The 17,388-nt window shown below is 41.6% G+C and overlaps 1 protein-coding gene across 1 annotated transcript in view; it reads left to right on the plus strand.

Moving 5' to 3' along the window:
- tnfsf10l (TNF superfamily member 10, like) overlaps positions 1–17,388 on the plus strand; it is a 79,505-nt gene that overhangs the window by 18,411 nt on the left and 43,706 nt on the right. The window lies entirely within an intron of this gene.

Consider the following 17,388-nt stretch of genomic DNA (forward strand, 5'->3'; position numbering starts at 1 on the left):
CAGAATAACAGTCATCTTGCAGCAGTACAAACAGTCGTGTGTGGGTGTTAAAACCACCAGAACTTAGACATTTTGACATTTAATATTTTTCCTCTGATGTATTCATTTTCATCCACATCCACGTGGTCAAACGCGCCATCACAAAATGTGTTGCCGGGTCATGTTCTAAGAGCAAAACAAGGTCTTGCTTGCCTACAGCGATGAAGCAAAATCTTATGCTCGTTGGGTTGGACCTGACGGCCCCTACGCACGAATGCTGTTTTGGGAACTGGATCCGAACTTTTTGGAAAACACCTTCCAAAGTGAAGATACAGACTCCAACTGTAACATTTATATAAGGTCTAAAAAATCAGGGTTTTCATATTTCAACACTAGATTGTGTGCCATCAGAAAAAGTGCAGAATTCAACTTTGTTTACTTGGTAACGAGAGATTGGAAACAAGATAATGCCTGTGCTTACCTTGCTAACAGCACTTTTTTAAGACTTATTCTCTGACTTTAAAGAAGTACAGATGTCAGAATGCGCAACTGCTACATAATCCAACACAAAACCAGCCACAATCGTCCCTTGTTTTTTTTACAAGTCACGATCAGACCTCTGGTTGTCGGAACAACTTTTAGGATAAAGTGATTGTTTGCTTTGGCTGCAAATTGAGAGAAATACATGGTTAGATCACCTGCCTGTGCTCTGCTTATAACTCACTGGTTCAAAGGGTATGTAGGTTGAAATAAATCAGGAATCTAATCATGTTTTCACTTGTCTTAATGACACAAAGTTTTTATTGACAGCCCTAAAGCTAGATTGCCTTTTAAATGTTAATATGGTGTTTGTAACTTTGACAACCCATGGCAAAATACTTCCAATGGCAGATTCTGAGAGTTTGTCAGCCTTGATTTGTCCAGTTTGTTTAGTTTCTATTCATATTTAGAGACCCAACTTTTGAAAAAATAGGTCCATGTGTTTGTTACAATTAGATACAATTCAATAGACACTGAATGGCAATCCATCCAAGTAAAGCACCCCATCCCAAGGAAGACAATGGCTGGTGCATTTAGAAATTAACCATTATATGTTGTGGTTGTTTCATCTCAACTTTCATACTTTCCATTTCCCCGTCTCAATCACATCAAACCACAATCACCTCAAGCGTTTTCTGTTATTGTGAGCACAGGTGACAGAAAACAAACTGGAAAGTCCTGACCTCTTCTCAGTCTTTTCTTCACCTCTGCCATCCTTCTCTCTTTTCTTTTCTTTTTATCTTCCTACTATTCTTGGAATGATGGCGGGAACCAGAAACCTAACCCTTGTAAGCAAAACTAATATCGTGACCAGGGTAGATAACGCAGCTCACCGACTCATAAAGTTAGAGTTGCAACAAAAGTCTGGGACACCCATGCGAGTCTGTATCTTTATCACCACCAATCTTTACATCTCCCTCTGACTAAACATTAACATTCTCAATTGTTTTAAGGAAGAAGGAAGTTAAAAAAGAAAGAGAGAGAGAAAGAAACAGTGGGCAGGTCCACCCTGCTTTTGTATGCTTTTAAACTTTATTTAAACTGGAAGGAATCCAAAGCAGCAAATCTCACAAAGAAAGGTCATAGTTCCACATGCATAGGCTGGGAGTGGTTTTGTGCTGTCGCTGTGTGGGGCTGTGTACACTTCTACAGATACTGGCTCACGCACTCATCCAACCTAGATAACACAAAGGTGCGTGCCTTCATTTGCTTTGTGGCTGGCAGGTAAAACAAGTTACCTATTAGCAACACCATAGGCTTCAAAAGCTCACAGCTGGTAGCATACTGCATTTCTTACGACAGGGGAAAGCAAAGCCATTAGTGCCTCTTAGCATTTGATTGGTGTTTTTGCTTTGATGGATTTGAATACAACAAAGCACGTGCAGACCATATGAAGAGCTTTAATGTCCGTTTTTTCTTGAATAAATCAATACCTGAGGCTATAGTCACATCGCCCATAGATTACAGAATGCCCACTGTAATTTAAAACTTCAAAAGGAAACCCTGTGATAGTAGTAGAAGCAGCAATTCGTCACAGTGACTGCAAAGGTTTTAAAAAGACTCGCCCAATGAGAGAATAAACGAACGCCTGCTAACATCTGCTTAAATGTGCAGCACTAAAACAATGTTTGAATGCATGGAGGCAGGAAGGATGGAAACTTCTACAGGCTTCACTGTTTGCTCTGCACATGAGGCTGTAAAACGCACGTGACGCGCATCTGTGCGTACCTTTAATCCATCCTTTAACTGTAATCTTGAATCCCACAGAAACGGTATGCCGTCTTCTTTAGATAGGGTGATAAACCCCAAGATGTCTCAAGAACAAGCCCCCTCAACAGCATGAAAATACCTTTAAAGCTGCAATCAGAGCAGCTCTTTTATGTCAAAGCAATTGGCTCGAAGTCATACACACGCATTTAATCTGAAAAAGAACACTGACTACTCATTGTTACTTCATGCAACATCATTTAAAAGGTGTTTTCTATGCCAGTATCTCTCACTTTACACAGCATTCCAACTTTCATGGAAACAAAGTTTGTATTCTTTCTGTCTCTTTTGCTCACACTGAAGGATCTTTCAGGCTTTCGCTGTCGACAAAAATGTGGTGTGAAATGGCAATATTCTGTTCTTGTAATCAGAAAAGAGTTAGGTCTTCCCCTTAAAAATCCCCACATATTTTGGCACTTTACCATTCTTTCTTTACAAAGAGCACACACAGATGACTTGCATCTCTTGGAAAACAAGCCAGTCATTGAGAAGGGGAAGAGGAGGTGGCATTTGGAAGTTGAGAATCAGCTTTGGAGCTTTTTAATCACCTTTAGGCCTGGGTCGGAGCTTCCTCATGTTTCCTGATGAAAACCGATTTAAGGATATATTTCCTAAGCCCTTTTATTCAGTCTAACGTTTATAAATTGATACTCAAACTGCAGAGTAGCAGACTTAGCTCATATTTAGATTTAGAGTGACCTCTGGTCAGGACTATGAGGCAGGTTTTCATTCAATGCCCCTCTTTAAAGGGTCTCTCATCGTCCCCGACTCTCCAGTTTTGCTTCTCAAGCAAACTGATGTTGGCATCTAAGGCACAGCCAGAGCTCATGTGGTTGCATGAAACCATGTTAAAAAAAATAGTGTTTTTTGTTCTACAGTTGTCTAATGATTGTGTTTTTGGCTGAGATTTTCAAAATACTCCCCTGGAAGCTGTTATGTATGTGTTCTGGGCTTTGGCAGGCCTCCTGTGGGGGAGGAGTGTCTGTCTTTTCGCTCCAGACTAAAACTTGGCATGCTCTCTGGAGTGAGGTAAAATCTCGCAATTTATCCACTGTTCACAATAAAAACGGCCTTTATTTTTCCCCGGTTATGTTTGGAAATCAAAGGTTCCAGAGCAGAAAGGGCCCGGTCTGATTGCTCTTTAACTTTAAATGGATTGCTGAGAAAACTGTTGGTCATTAAAGACGTAACACGGATGAATCGGATGGCTTTAACAAATAAATCAATGTCAACATCACCCTTGCCAACTACCAAGTTCAGCCGAATACCCTGAGGGGATAATGAAGCGGGAAAACACAGGCTGCACACCACGATGCACACACATGTACATGTGCGTACACATACATATGCCTGCCTTAACAATTCATTGATATAAACCTAGAATAGAAAGTAACATGCATGTGTCTGTGGTTAGAAACACAAAATGACTCATTATAACCAATCCATGGATAGCACACCAGAGGCTTGCATGTGCATGCAAACTGATTGATGTGAAAATAACTTCATGACGTTCGGGTTTTAACAGTTGCTTTGGGCTAGTTTTGACAAAGAAGTCTTGACTGCAGTTGAGGAGCCACATTAGTTCCAAAAAAGCCTCACCTTATCTGTCAGCTAACTGTTGCTTACTGTAAGTGCTGTGTCGTAAATGACTAGCAACGCCTACCTCATAGCCAGTACAATGAACTGCTGTTGCCTCTCTATGACTATATAGTCTTTCTCTTGTGAAGTAATCACACCAAATATAGATGTCTGATCTCTACAAGTACTTTCATTCTGCATGCATTGAACTGCTGTTTTCTTTCTTTTTTTTGTATTTACTTAACTTGTTCAGTGTAGTATTGTGTTCCTTTAGCGGTATCTCTATGGGAAGGGGGCTCAATTTGGCTTCTTTTGTCCCAACATCCTCCTCAGCTGATTAGAAGTAAAGGGTTGCCATCAGGAAGAATGAGGAAATATACAGGTTCAAGAATAAAAAGAAACTTAATGGCAACAATGATGTTCGTGGACATTTCCCACATGTAGATTTCCAGCTTTGTTAGAGGGTGAAATCCCAATTCCTTATTCCATTCTGCGATGCTGTAATCTCGATTCCATGAACACATTAGTGCACGTGGCTGTTTCGCTTAGCTGAAACCAGGCTACGTCATGACGCCACGTCAAAGAGATCGAAAAGAATCCAAACAGAATTCGAACTTCTGGGTTCTTTTCCGCAAAGTTTTCAGTTCCAGGTTTGTTGAATCGCCTCCGAGTAAGTTCACTCTGGATTAAGTACAGATTTGTGCAGTGACTCACAATTTGTGCTATTATTCACCATGGCAACAGTTTACATATAGTTGAGCCAGCAACATGATTATGGGACAGGGAGGACTGTGACCTTTGTCTAAAAAAGAAAAAACGGGAGTGGTGAAAACCTGCAGCAAGTTAATGCCATTCTTTATTTTCACAGCTTGGATTTTCCTTCAAATGGCTGATAAAAGCTTGAATCTAACATACATTGGCCTACATTTGATTTTAACGTGTTTATTTATTTGTAATTCAAACCGTGACATCATACGAGTGGCAGCATCTGAAGATGAAAACATGGATCACATAATTATGACTTCATTCTCATCTGGACCTGTGAGTGTAAAGTCATCATGAAGATGTTCGTAATTTGTATTTGAAAGTTAGTCTGACAGCACAACACAGCCCGCACCTAAAATGCTGCTGAAATCCCAAAGTCTGACGGCGCCTTAAAAGGTTCACACAGATTTGTTTTGCCAAAACTCTAATGAACTGTAAATGTTTCAGTGCAGGGGAATTGGAAACTGACAGCTGCGGTAATGTTCTCAGAGACAGTGTTATTATAAAGACTAACAATGTATCGTTGGGCTCTGAACTGAGGATGAACTCCTGATATCCTGAGTGCAGGATCTGTTCTTGCTTTGGTGACGGATAGGAGATCGGTCACATTAAAGAGATTCCTTGGGTTATTACAATTTAACCTGGATTATGGATATGTCTTGATATTTGTTCATATGGATTGTATGATAGTGGGGATAAATCAGTGTCGGTCAGCCTCTTCAGGCTCAGCTGGAAGGGGAGGAGTTAGAGAATAACTCTTGATTTTGTTTAAGAAAACCTGACAGCCAGCAGATAGATTATATTAGCATGGTAACTGATTGTGAGTTACCAGTGAATTGACTGAGTTTAATGCAACACTTAGGGCTTCTGACCCGTTTTGAAGTATACTGACATTTATTATACACATTTCCAGGCACAAAGCTACCCTAGAAGGTTCGGGATCGAGAGACCATGGTTCACAGCTTTGATTTCTAGTGTGGCAACTATCCCACAAGAACTGCATTTTGCTGTATGGTAAAACGCCACCCGATAATTAGAACCTTTCACCATAATCTAAATTAACAACACATTCAGTGTAATGGACACACACCGCGGCAGATTGGGTGAAGACAACCAAGACAACGCTGTTGGTGGAAGCTGTGAGAGGAAAACGGATAGGCAGATTGAAACACAAGTTTCCGACCTTATTGTTATTAATCTGTAAGGCAGGACGAAGGATAAAGCCGGCCATCAAAACGATAAACCAATTTTTCTCATTAAGAATGCTTGAACTAGTTTTTCAATTTTTATTTAAAGTCTTAGAAGTTTCCAGCTTTTCAAAAGGCTCTCTGCTGACTTGCAGGATGCGGTGCTGTAATATTTACAATGCAAGGCATTGATTTCAAACATACGCCACATTTGAATGTGGCAAAAAAAATATGCATTGGAAAATGCAAACCGTATTGAAAAAACTAGAATAATACAGCATATATATATTAGGGATGTCGAAATTTAAAAAAAGTCTTGACCGACCACTGAGCCTCATTAGTCGATTAAAGTCGGTCACCGAAAATTCTATAAGTGCCATTTATGATATCTGTGTCCTGTCGCGCGTCTTTCTCTGCCGACTGGTTAGGCTCCCACCTCACAATCAATGTTGGTTCGTGCCCTTGGTATTATACATTTTCCCCAATCATTGACCACTAGTTCTAGGCGTACTTGTGGAGGAATAAGGGTTTTGGGTAGAAAAATAATTGCTGTGCCTGCGCAGACACGCACAGCCACATATTACGCGCAACGGCGCCCTTCCAGTCACGGTACTTTTTAAACGCGAATCAAACGCGGCACCGAACTCGGGCTGTTAAAAGCCCCCGTTACAAAGTCACAAACAGAGAAGGGTGCATTTGGCGGTGTTACAGGAAAGTAGGTTAACCAATGACTTCGTTAAAAAAAAACTTACCGAATGCCAACAGCCTCTGTGGCGTAGCTAGATGCTGCACAAAATCCTTTGCAATAAGTTCCTGTCGTCTTGCTATTTAAGTGGAGATGAATATATCACAACAAGTAGGCTAAGTTAGTCTTGTGTCTTTTGCCATTATAGTTTTACAATTATTATTATGTTGTAGTCCACACGCAGCCACATTGGCTTTATTTAGGTTAATAGTGGCGATTTTTTTTTTTAACTGCGCAGACAGGACCCGTCATATACGGCGTACAAGTTGCAATCGTTGTAAGAGAGGACCTCTGAGGAGGGCTCTACGTGAGCTCTGCTGCGGTTGTTCTTCCATCGTGGGATGGCTCATGCTCACATAACATTTCTAAAGATATAGTGAGTTTTTTTTTTTTTTTAAACCGACGGCAGAAAAATTCTAACCGGACGACGTTGATTCGGTCAACCATCGGTCATACGGTCATCGGTTAACATCCCTAATATATATACATAAAGCACTTGTATTCTAGTTGGGTCCTGTTGTATTATCTACTTTGTCACTTGACGTTTTTGGTGGCTTCAGGTGGTGTCTTTGCTGGCGTCCTCAGTTTGACAATAAATTTGCATCTATGGCTGTGCAAGTGCAGGGCTCAGGCTGAGTGAGAGAGCCGAAAGTGTGAAAAAAATAAATGCCCAACGCCGTAGTGTATGTGTGACTTCCCACTTCAAGTTTCCTCTTTTGTTTTTAAACGGAAAAGCCAGAGTTTGAGTCATCACAGGAATTAACAGAAGTTTCACACATGCTCTCTGCGACGGATCAAAATACCCACAATTATTATCATTAATATGATTGTGGCTTGAAACATACATTTCTTCATTCTTCATTTGCCCCACCAAAATAGCTCCAAATCTGTTTTATTGCTGTACAACTAACTCTAATCCTCTGTGCTTTTTTTTTATTACTGTTGTTGCCACAGTCTACAGGCCCATCACAGACATCAGGTTAAAAATTATCTATAATGCGGCCCTGTAAATCCTGTGTCTCTAAGCCAAATCTACCTAAAACCCACTCGAATGCTTTACATCTTCAGACACTTAAGCTATGGGCTGCGAGTTACTCAGCTTGACAAAGCGTGGGCTTTATTTCACTTCTACACTTGTGTATATCTCCGCATCTGTGTTTGCATGAAGTGATTCATGAGCATAGCCGCTGCTAGCAAGGTCTCAGCTGTTGTTTCACCTCGCGATCTTGTCTTGTCCGTTTCAATCACAGTGCAGACGAAGCATCGTCATACACAGCCAACTATCGCTTTCTCTGTGTTTGCTGTTCATTTTCCCAAAAGACGAACACACACGGGTACACACACACACACACACACACACACACACACACACGCTTGGTCCAGAAATCTGCCCTGATGGATTTGAGTTACGTGGCTGCCTTCTCCCCTTCCTAATCCCCTCAAATGAGTTCTGGACTGCCAAGGAACTCCCAGACCCCCCCCACCCCCCCCCCCCACACACACACACACACACACACACACACAAACACAAACACACACACTGAAACACAAAATTGTGGCTGCGTTTCCAAGTGGCCCTCTGAGATATTCTTTTCAGGGTTCGGTGTCCAGCAAGAGCCAAACACACACACACACACACACACACACGCACAATTACACTATTGCACGTACACACCGAGGGCAGGCCACACACACGGATACACACACTTTGTACATATGTACATGCGCGCACACACAAACACTCGCTCTAGGGAGGGAACAGTGCAGCATTGTTTGCCGCTTCCTGAGAGAGCCGGCATCAGGATCACAGGAGCTCTCTCTGGAGCCCAGTCATCCAGGCCAGCATGGACAGCCATGAGAGAGCACATGTCGTCTGGAAAAGAGCGGATTAAAAAGTTCATAGATCACCTTAAAGTCTGTGTGTGTGTTTCCTCTTCTTGCAGAGACTATAATTTACAAAAGCGGGCCAACTGGGTTTATCCCATTTAAGTTCAGTATCTGAGGAGCAGGAGTTTAGATATGAATTATTCAAGTTCAGGTTTGGACGCATAAAATAACACTGACAGCGTGAGGAATATTTTCTCTTTTGGCTTTAATCTTGCCAGTTTTAAGTGTTGCAGTTGCTGTATCCACAAAACTGATACAGGAAACAGATCTGTTGGATTTGATTAAAGCAATACTATGTAACATTTCTACCTTAAAATAACAGCTTGAAAAAAATTGTGCGGCTAGAATGAGTTTTAATATTACGATTGGCCTGTCTCCTATGCCCTTCCGGGGTCTGAGTTGGAAAAACTGCGCTATGTAACTTTGCTGGAGCGGCCCGGTGGCGGCCCGGTAGCGTCCCGGGAGCTGAGGGGAAGTACTTCGACTTGCTTTCTGGCACACCTACCGCAAAAACAAATAGACCCCTCTCACGCTCCCAGGTACATTTGATTACTCTTACCTTCTCGGTCGACATAGCTTGCACCTTCTGACTCCTCGCCAGTTCGTCAACAAACGTGAAAGTGAAAGGGTGTTGTATTTACGACAGTGTAACTGTACATTACCTCCAAGCCTGTAGGGGGAGCTCCATAGTGGGCTTTTTGAGAAGTTACATTGTATTGCTTTAACTGAAGGAATACTCTGATTATTTATGTTTAAAGGGTAACTGAGGCCTCTGACAACTTCTGTGCACTTCGGTATATGAGCTTCTGCCAAAACATCTCTTTTGATATGCCACTATCATGTTACCAGCATCTTGCTCATGTTAGTTTAAGGCACTGTATGTACATGTATGCTGCCATCTGAAATACAGTCTAGTTCAGAGGTCTTCAACAGGTGGTCCGCGGAGGTACTGCAGGGGGATCACGAAATGTTTGGTTGATTTGACGATTTTTGACATTTAAAAAGATATATATTTTATTTATTTATTTATTTATTTTTCCAAACAGTTTTTTTCTCACAAATTGTGTGCAAACGTGTGCCATCCACAGATGGTTTGAGGATTCATTAGCCGCTTTCGGACTGTAGGAACCTTTGGCAGTTCTAATAACCTTTTAATCCGCGGGGCCGTTTTCTCCCGTGTTCGGACATACAGGAACTCGGGGCTTTCTCCGAGGTCGGGTCTTTTCATGGTTCTATAGAACGCATCTGACGGAGGTGTGTGGTGGTTGGTAGCTACGCCCCATGTCATGCTGTCACGGCTGAAATGTTTCCTCATAAGACACAGACACAACCGGCGGGTGCAAAAACACTGGTCTCATTTGTCTGCAGTGCTCTGCTCTCCTTTCTTCCTTCATGAAATGAAAAAGTATCTCCTGACTCTCTCTGTGAGCTCTTCCAGCCTCGATGTTAGACGCCTGATGTGATCGTCCATGATTAATATCACCATCATGCAGACCATGAACACGGTGGCCTCCCCGCTCTCCATATTAGCTTCTGTGTGGTGTTTTTTCTTCTCTCCTTACTTTTACCAGTTTTGTTTTGTTTTGTTTTGTTGTTGAATGTGGCGCTAAACGGCTAACGGCTAAAACGTCACTGACGCAGATGGCTGCGCGCGGCGCATCAGTCCCGACTCATGTGCGAATGCAGACCGAAACAGAAGGACAGTTATCAGAACGAAATTCGAGTAGGACAGTTCTGATAACTGCGTTCTTAGAACGGCTCTGTCCGAAAGCGGCTATTGTCCCATCTACATGCATGTTTAAAGTTAAAATCTGTGGATTATTTGAATAGCTCAGTGTTGTATGCAAGATGTTTGTATATAAATGGCAGTGGCACGGCCACCTTGTACCTTGCACATGTTTAAAATAAAAACATGACTATATTAACATGTGTATTATTTGAATAGCTTAGTATTGCATGTACAATAACAGAGAGTAGCTATGTTTATATACGATACTAGGCCCCGTTAAATATAAAACACAATTATATGCCATATAAATAGTAGGGGGGTCCCTACTCCAACTCTCCATCAGTTTGGGGGTCCTTGGCCTGAAAAACGTTGAAGACCCCTGGTCTAGTTGTTATAAACAGAAAACAATCCAAGTTAATAAGACAAAGTACCTGAAAACACAAGCAATGAGGAAGTTTTGTTGGCTGAAATTTAGGACAAACTTCAGTAATTGTTGTCATTTCATGGTTAATTTCCCAGTTCTACAAAAATCTATTTTGCTTTTACAAAGCATCACTCTTTCAAGGACTCTAAAAAAAAGTGTTTCATCCACGCTGCTGTGTTGCATCGTCAAATATGGCAGTCAAGAAAATATCTAATAGTTATCTGTGTTTCCACAATTTAAAGCAGACTTTGAAGTATTGCTTGTTAGAAAATGCTCATCAAAACAAACTCACCAGGAGGGAATGGTGGGGCGGCTGTGGCTCAGTGGTTAGAGTCAGTCATCCAATAACTGGAAGGTTGGGGGTTCAATTCCCACTCTCACCACTCAAAAAAAGATTGGTGGAACTGATAGCTGGAGGGATGGCAGTCCACCTCCTTGTCACAGCTGAGGTGCCATTGAGCAAGGCACCATTCCCCCTCATGCTACCCTCCCAGGGTGCTTCATGGCTGCCCACCACTCCAGGTTGGCATCTGTCTCTGAGTGCATGTGTGTGTCAACAGGTGCCAACCTGGATGGGTTAAAAGCAGAGGACAAATTTCATGTGTATGCATGACCAATAAATTGGATCTTAATCTATATAAAGCATAGCTTTGATATTTAGTCGCTAACTAAGAGCTGGTGCAAGAAGTTGCGAAATTGGTTGCCTTGGTCTTGTATGGCAGAAACATTTTTAAAAAGAGGTCTTCGGGCAATTTCTGTCAACTGGACATATTGGGATTATTATTTAATTTCGGCGAGTTTTGGATGCGTTAGTTTTCTAGAAGCAGAAACAGCTTATTGTTTTGTGACAAGTTTGCTGTATCAGAACTCCACCTCCCCTTGTGAACATCAAGTCATTTTCAAAAAGACAAAAAAAAAAACACCCAAAGCAAGGATGAAAGCGTTTTTTTCTTCTGCCCTATTGAGGTTACACTTGCTAACAGTTTATCCTCAGCTCTTGTGCAACACTTTATTCACAATGAGGGTGCGATGGAGGGTGGATTGTTTATGAAAGCACATCGCCTGAAGGAGTAGAAGAAGAGGGGTTGTGTCATTGTCTGTGCGTGACATATCTATGGAACAATATTGTTTGCTTGGGATCATTGCGAGAAGTGTTAATGATGTTGAAATTCAGTGATCTGGCTGTGGCCTTATGTGTGTGTGATGGCATGTGTGATTAATCCCGGCAGGCTGGCTCGAACCTGCAGATGAAGGTCGTTGATTACTATTCGGTTTGGCTGTAATTTAGAGGTTTGGATTGCTTCATGGTTGCATAAATAAATCCAGACTTGTAAATTTGCTCGTTCCTACGGTTATAATGTTGATACTGGATGTGCACTCTTTGCAACGCAGCATCCTGTCGAAGAACATAATAGAAGTAATTACTATAGAGCTATAGAAGTTTCTTTTCTTTTTTTTTTCAAATAAAGGAGGGTCTTCGGGGCTTCCTCTTGTTTGGCGTATGAGCTTGAGATGGAGCCAGTGTCTCACACCAGAAGCATGAGCGCTTGCAATCCTGCTATCTGTGCTATTTTCCATTGAAAACAGCATATACTGACACAATAACTTAATTCTGTTTTTGATGTTCGACCAAAGCTGTATTTCATCTTGATCAACAACACAACAGAGAGTTACGTCATATCTCGTGTGGAACAAGTGCATTTTGCATCTGTTAGCCTCTCTTTAGCTGGATCCGACACCTTTGTCTGGGAACTCAGAACTCATTACCATAAATCACAAACAAGACACGAGATATTCCAGCTCCAAATACCAAGGCTGGACCTTTGTCATCCTATTGATTTGTTAATGTTGACTTACTGGGGTGTAACTCACCCTCAACGTGACACCTAAAGGAGCCAGTTGCAATTTCCAGGTTTGGCAGAGAGGATTCAGGAGAGGGGGAGGTTTCAACTATAGAGCACTTCCAGCTGCATGTTCCCAGGGCATGGCAATGATGTAGAGGCTTAGTGTTCCATCTCTGCAGGCTCGCATGTCTACACTGGCCTGCAGAATACTTCAGATTTTCCTCTCAGTTTCCCATCAGTTCTACTAATCCAGATGCAGGGTGATTGCAGGGTAGTGATACAATCGCTCAGATGAAGGTGTAACTTTAGTTTCTTGGCCTCAGAAGGAGGCACATTAATATGTATCACATTGGTTGACGTAGACCTAGGGAAAAAACTTCTCATTTACAACACAGGTTTTGTTCTTGCTTGAGGAACTTTTGACCTTTTTTCACACTGAGGTAATGTGTACGAGGGTAAAGGGACAGATTTTTTTGCTAATCATTTTTGACGTGGCAAAATATGAACATCTGTGTGTCGGATCAGGAAACCTCTTGTGTTGTAGTTACAAACCGCAATTAAATCAAAACTCATTTTCTCTGTCTCAATTTATAAGCGCTTTGAGCAAATTATTCTGACCATTAAATTGTCCATTTGATTTGTCCATTTTGGGCTGTTATAGAAACATGGCAACCTGGTAACTCGTTGGAGGACTCATTGGAAGTTAATAAAGATGGGGTTGTCATCTAATTAAATGCTACACAGTGGGAGTTTAAATCATGTGGCTCATCACATGAATTATCACATGAGATACTTCTTCTAGAGAACAAGGTCCAAACTAGCTGTATCCTTCTTTGAGGTTCTTGTAGTTTGTGGCTAGCAGCTCGTTCTACTAGCCAAAAAAGAACCGTAGCTGTGTAACCTAGCTTACACTTTCTGACAACACTAGACGGCCTTGCATGTAACTTGCTTTTTTTTTAGCACTGTTTTCAAAGTTTTTCTTTTTAACTATATAATCAGCTTCTCAGCACGATAATTTAACAGAGCTGCATGGCCACAACACAGAATGAAAACCTAGAGGCTAAAGACTGTAGGCTAGCTGTATTCTTCTTTGAGGTTCTTGTAGGTTTCTGGCTAGCAGCTCGTTCTACTAGCCAAAAAACATGGCTGTAGCCCATCACAGCCATGTAACCTAGCTTACACTTTCTGACAGCACAAGACGGCCTTGCATGTCACTAACCGCTTTCAAAGTTTTTCTTTTCAACGATATAGTCACAGCTTGTTAGCACGATAATTTAACAGAGCTGCACGGCTACAAAACAGGATGAAAACCCAAGTGAAAATCCCCGTTCATTGTCTAAAACTAACGAAGCTCTGGAGGTGTGTGTTCCTCTGTATCTGGGACTTGTAACTTCCTGACATGTTTTGTTTAAGACAGCAGAGTGACAGTGAGTGGAAGTTTTCAGTCGCAGATACAGCAAAAATCAGGCCTGGTCTGGAGCATGGTTTGTTTCCGATAGTGAATGGGGATTTCATAGGTCTGGATACTGATGTTTTCACCCAGTGCAACAACCCATAGAGCAGCAGAATGTGGCTTAATGGGTTTAGTGAGGTCATAGAGATAGAGAAGACATTAAGGAAAAGATCCGCTAGTGAGGTCAAAGAAGCATTGACTTGTAGTAGTAGTGCGCTATTCCAAGTTAAAGCCAAACACTGGACTGTAGAGTGTGGAGGAAAGCCAGTGGATATAAGATGAAGACATTTTAAATTGGTGTCAGTCAACTCTGACATAAAATTACTTCCTTTCACTCCGTCTCACATTGCCCTGAAAGGTGAGATTATTTAGATTTGCGCAGTTTGGATGGCTCTCACCAATATTGGCAAGAAATCCTGCTCAGAATCCTGAAATGTTGAATTTTAGATTGTAGTGAAACAAAAACAGCAAATGCTTCATCCAAAGAAAACTGGACTAATGACAGCGGAACAAGGTAGTGGGAATGTTCCTGACTGACATTAGTTTGCACAATTATTGACACTGAGGTCTAAGAATTTCAGTGGATAAAAATCCCCTCTCTGATTGTGCTTGGGGTTCCTCTAACTGACAAAATTCGAGGAAAAGAAAGATAATGTTTCTCTGCATAACTGGGTTTAGCCTCTGGCCTTGTTTCCACAGTGTAATGGAACACACAGTTTACTTCCAATCTTGTTTCTAGCCGAGGGCAGTGATGTGTATGGGCTTTATCTCCTCACCAACATGGACAAGACTGTTTCCCATAATAGATCAAACACTCCCTATCGCCGCTGTCAAAACTTAATGAACACCCAGACCTGTGTGTACACAAATAAGTGCACGGTCTGCAAAAAAGACCCTTTGTTCACATTATAGAAAGACACTCCTCAACAATAATTAATTGTTCAACTATATCCACCAAACAGGGAGGGTGTTTAGGCTGAGGCGGCAAATAGAAACAAAGTCTACTTTTGCTCTGTTGTTATTGCAGAGAAAGCTTAGACCCACTCATGCATGTATGAATCATCCCATAACTTCTGCCGGTGGTAGCTGTCATCACACTCCTCACTGTCAGCACTTTTTTGTAGAGACGTGTCCTGGTTGTACACATATTTTTAAGGATGACCTACTCAACTTCCCTTTCTTTCATTGGAGCACTGAAAGACGGCGACGAGTACATGGATGAGAGAGCCGGAGCCGAAAAGATTGAAAGTTACAAATGGTTGCTTAACATGCAATTTTCAGTCACTTTAATTCAAATTTTTTGGGGTTTGTGTTGCTCTACTTTTTTGTATCAAAACATCCCTAAAGATGTTTTCTTGAAATCTAGTCAGGCAACATTTGTGACCAGATCACAGTTTACGCTTTTTTTCTCCTTCAGAAACTTTGGTAGGGATGTATTGCTTTTGTACCGGGCTCCTGTACACCGGAAGTCATCTTGCCTGCCAGCATTTTTTCAAATCCACACGCATTCATGAGACATCTATGACCGTCTTGTCCCCAACGTCTGCCCTCTTGTAACCTCGTATCATCACGCTGCCACCTCTGAGCTTCATTGTTGAGTACTGCAGCATTACAGGCCAAGGTCATGCCAAACAAGCTCGACCCAATCTGAGCTAAACTAATTTATTTCGGTCTCATCTGACCAAAGAATGTGCTCAAATACTCATTGGGGTGTCTTAAATGTTCTTCAGCAAACTTTGTGTCCCTGCTGTGCCAGAGTGCAAGCAACGGATTCTTCTTGCTCTTCATGCATAGAGATTGATGTTATGCGGTGAACTTTTACACTGTCTGTGCTGTCTGATATCCTATGACAACCCCTGTGACACGTATGACGCAGTTGCCAATATGTTTTCCGATGTAAAAGTGCGCCCTGTCTGTGGTGTCATCTTAGGAGCTGCCGAGGCTTCGATGAGCGGCACTATGGCTCATTCTGCGCCTCACGATTACTGCTCCAACCCCTGTTTTTTGCTGATGTTTTTTTTACGTCACCTGTAATATTATCCATCTGAAAAATTGAGGACTCAAATATTATTTTATGTTCCTCTTTACAGCCCATCGAGTTTAAATTTGACCATTCTGTTGGCATTTTTTTATTCCAACGCTTTAAAGACTTCTTATTTAACTGGCTCCAACTTCCAACTTAACAAAGACCATATTATATGCTGCTCTGTATATCGAAGCAATGCAAAACTGAATGAAAGGTTGTAAAAAGGCCGTGGTTAACTGCATAAGGGGCAATAAAGAAAAGAGTTTGCTGTACTCTTCTCGTAGCTTTTTCTTGTTTGACTCAGTTATTTTGGCCGCAGGGGAAGGCTTTTTGCTCACCACATCAAAAAAAAGGGACTTTCAGCTAAAATTGGCCCTCAAACAGCTATAAGTACGTAGACGATTTAGTTTCTCAACACAAGGCGTTTTGTCTGTCTTGTACTTTGTTTGAAAGCAAACTATCTACATTTTGGAGAGTTTTTGACCATGTCTGGTTTAACAGCCTAACTAGAAATTGCACTCACTGGAAAAGTGACATGTGGACCTAATTAAATTCATTATGATTTGTCCCTGAACAGACTTGTGAAGCCATTAAGGATATGAGTCATCTTTACAATGGGCTGCATGTTGAAATGTGGCCCCCGTTCTTTTAAAGAGAACCCATCTTTTCCCGTAAGTGCCTTTTACTTCCCGCTTGGTTTGAACTAGTTTATATACAGACACACCACTTTCCTCTTTGCAAGTAAAACAAAGAGATCCACTCATGTGTCAAAATGAACAATATGGGGGGAGGGGAGGGGTGGAGAATCAGAACCAAGAATGAAAGAAAATAAAAGGGAATGATTTCATGATTATGATTCATAACAGGGGTCTAACGGAGAGAGATGAATAGTAATAAAGCGAGGGGTCGACGGAGTGCAGCGCTGTAATCTCCTTCTCTTCATCAGCGCTTGTTACAGAGTCATTAGCAGGGCTTTCAGACCGTGAAAACCTCCCTGAAGGATAAACACTCACACACACCCACGTGCACCTCCCTCCAGAGCCAGAGAGCGCTCCGCATTTTTGACCCCTCAAATATGTCCCGGTGCCTAAAAGTACAACCAGAATACCGAAAAAAAAGTTGGGACACTGACTGTGAGACTAAAAAAACTGGATGAAAATGAGAAACACATACGAATGTAAATATCTGAGAGTGATGGCACACCTGAGCATGACTAGTTTGACAAAAATGCATGCGGGAGTGTCCCAAGAGGGCAGTGAAAAGCTAAATTATGATGGTTATATGACCTCATAGGTGCTTTTAGAAGTAAACCGGTAATATTGATGATAACATTTGCAGATTTTGCAAATGGAAATGGAAAAGGATTTTCATCTTTTTTTTCTCGATCTAAAGTTCTGATGGATTCAAATTCTGTTTCAGACTCTTTTCAGCAGCCTAGTTTATATTTCTCTCCCCCGTGTTTAC

Source organism: Odontesthes bonariensis, chromosome 19, assembly GCF_027942865.1.
Source record: "Odontesthes bonariensis isolate fOdoBon6 chromosome 19, fOdoBon6.hap1, whole genome shotgun sequence".
In the NCBI taxonomy this organism is placed as follows: Eukaryota; Metazoa; Chordata; class Actinopteri; order Atheriniformes; family Atherinopsidae; genus Odontesthes; species Odontesthes bonariensis.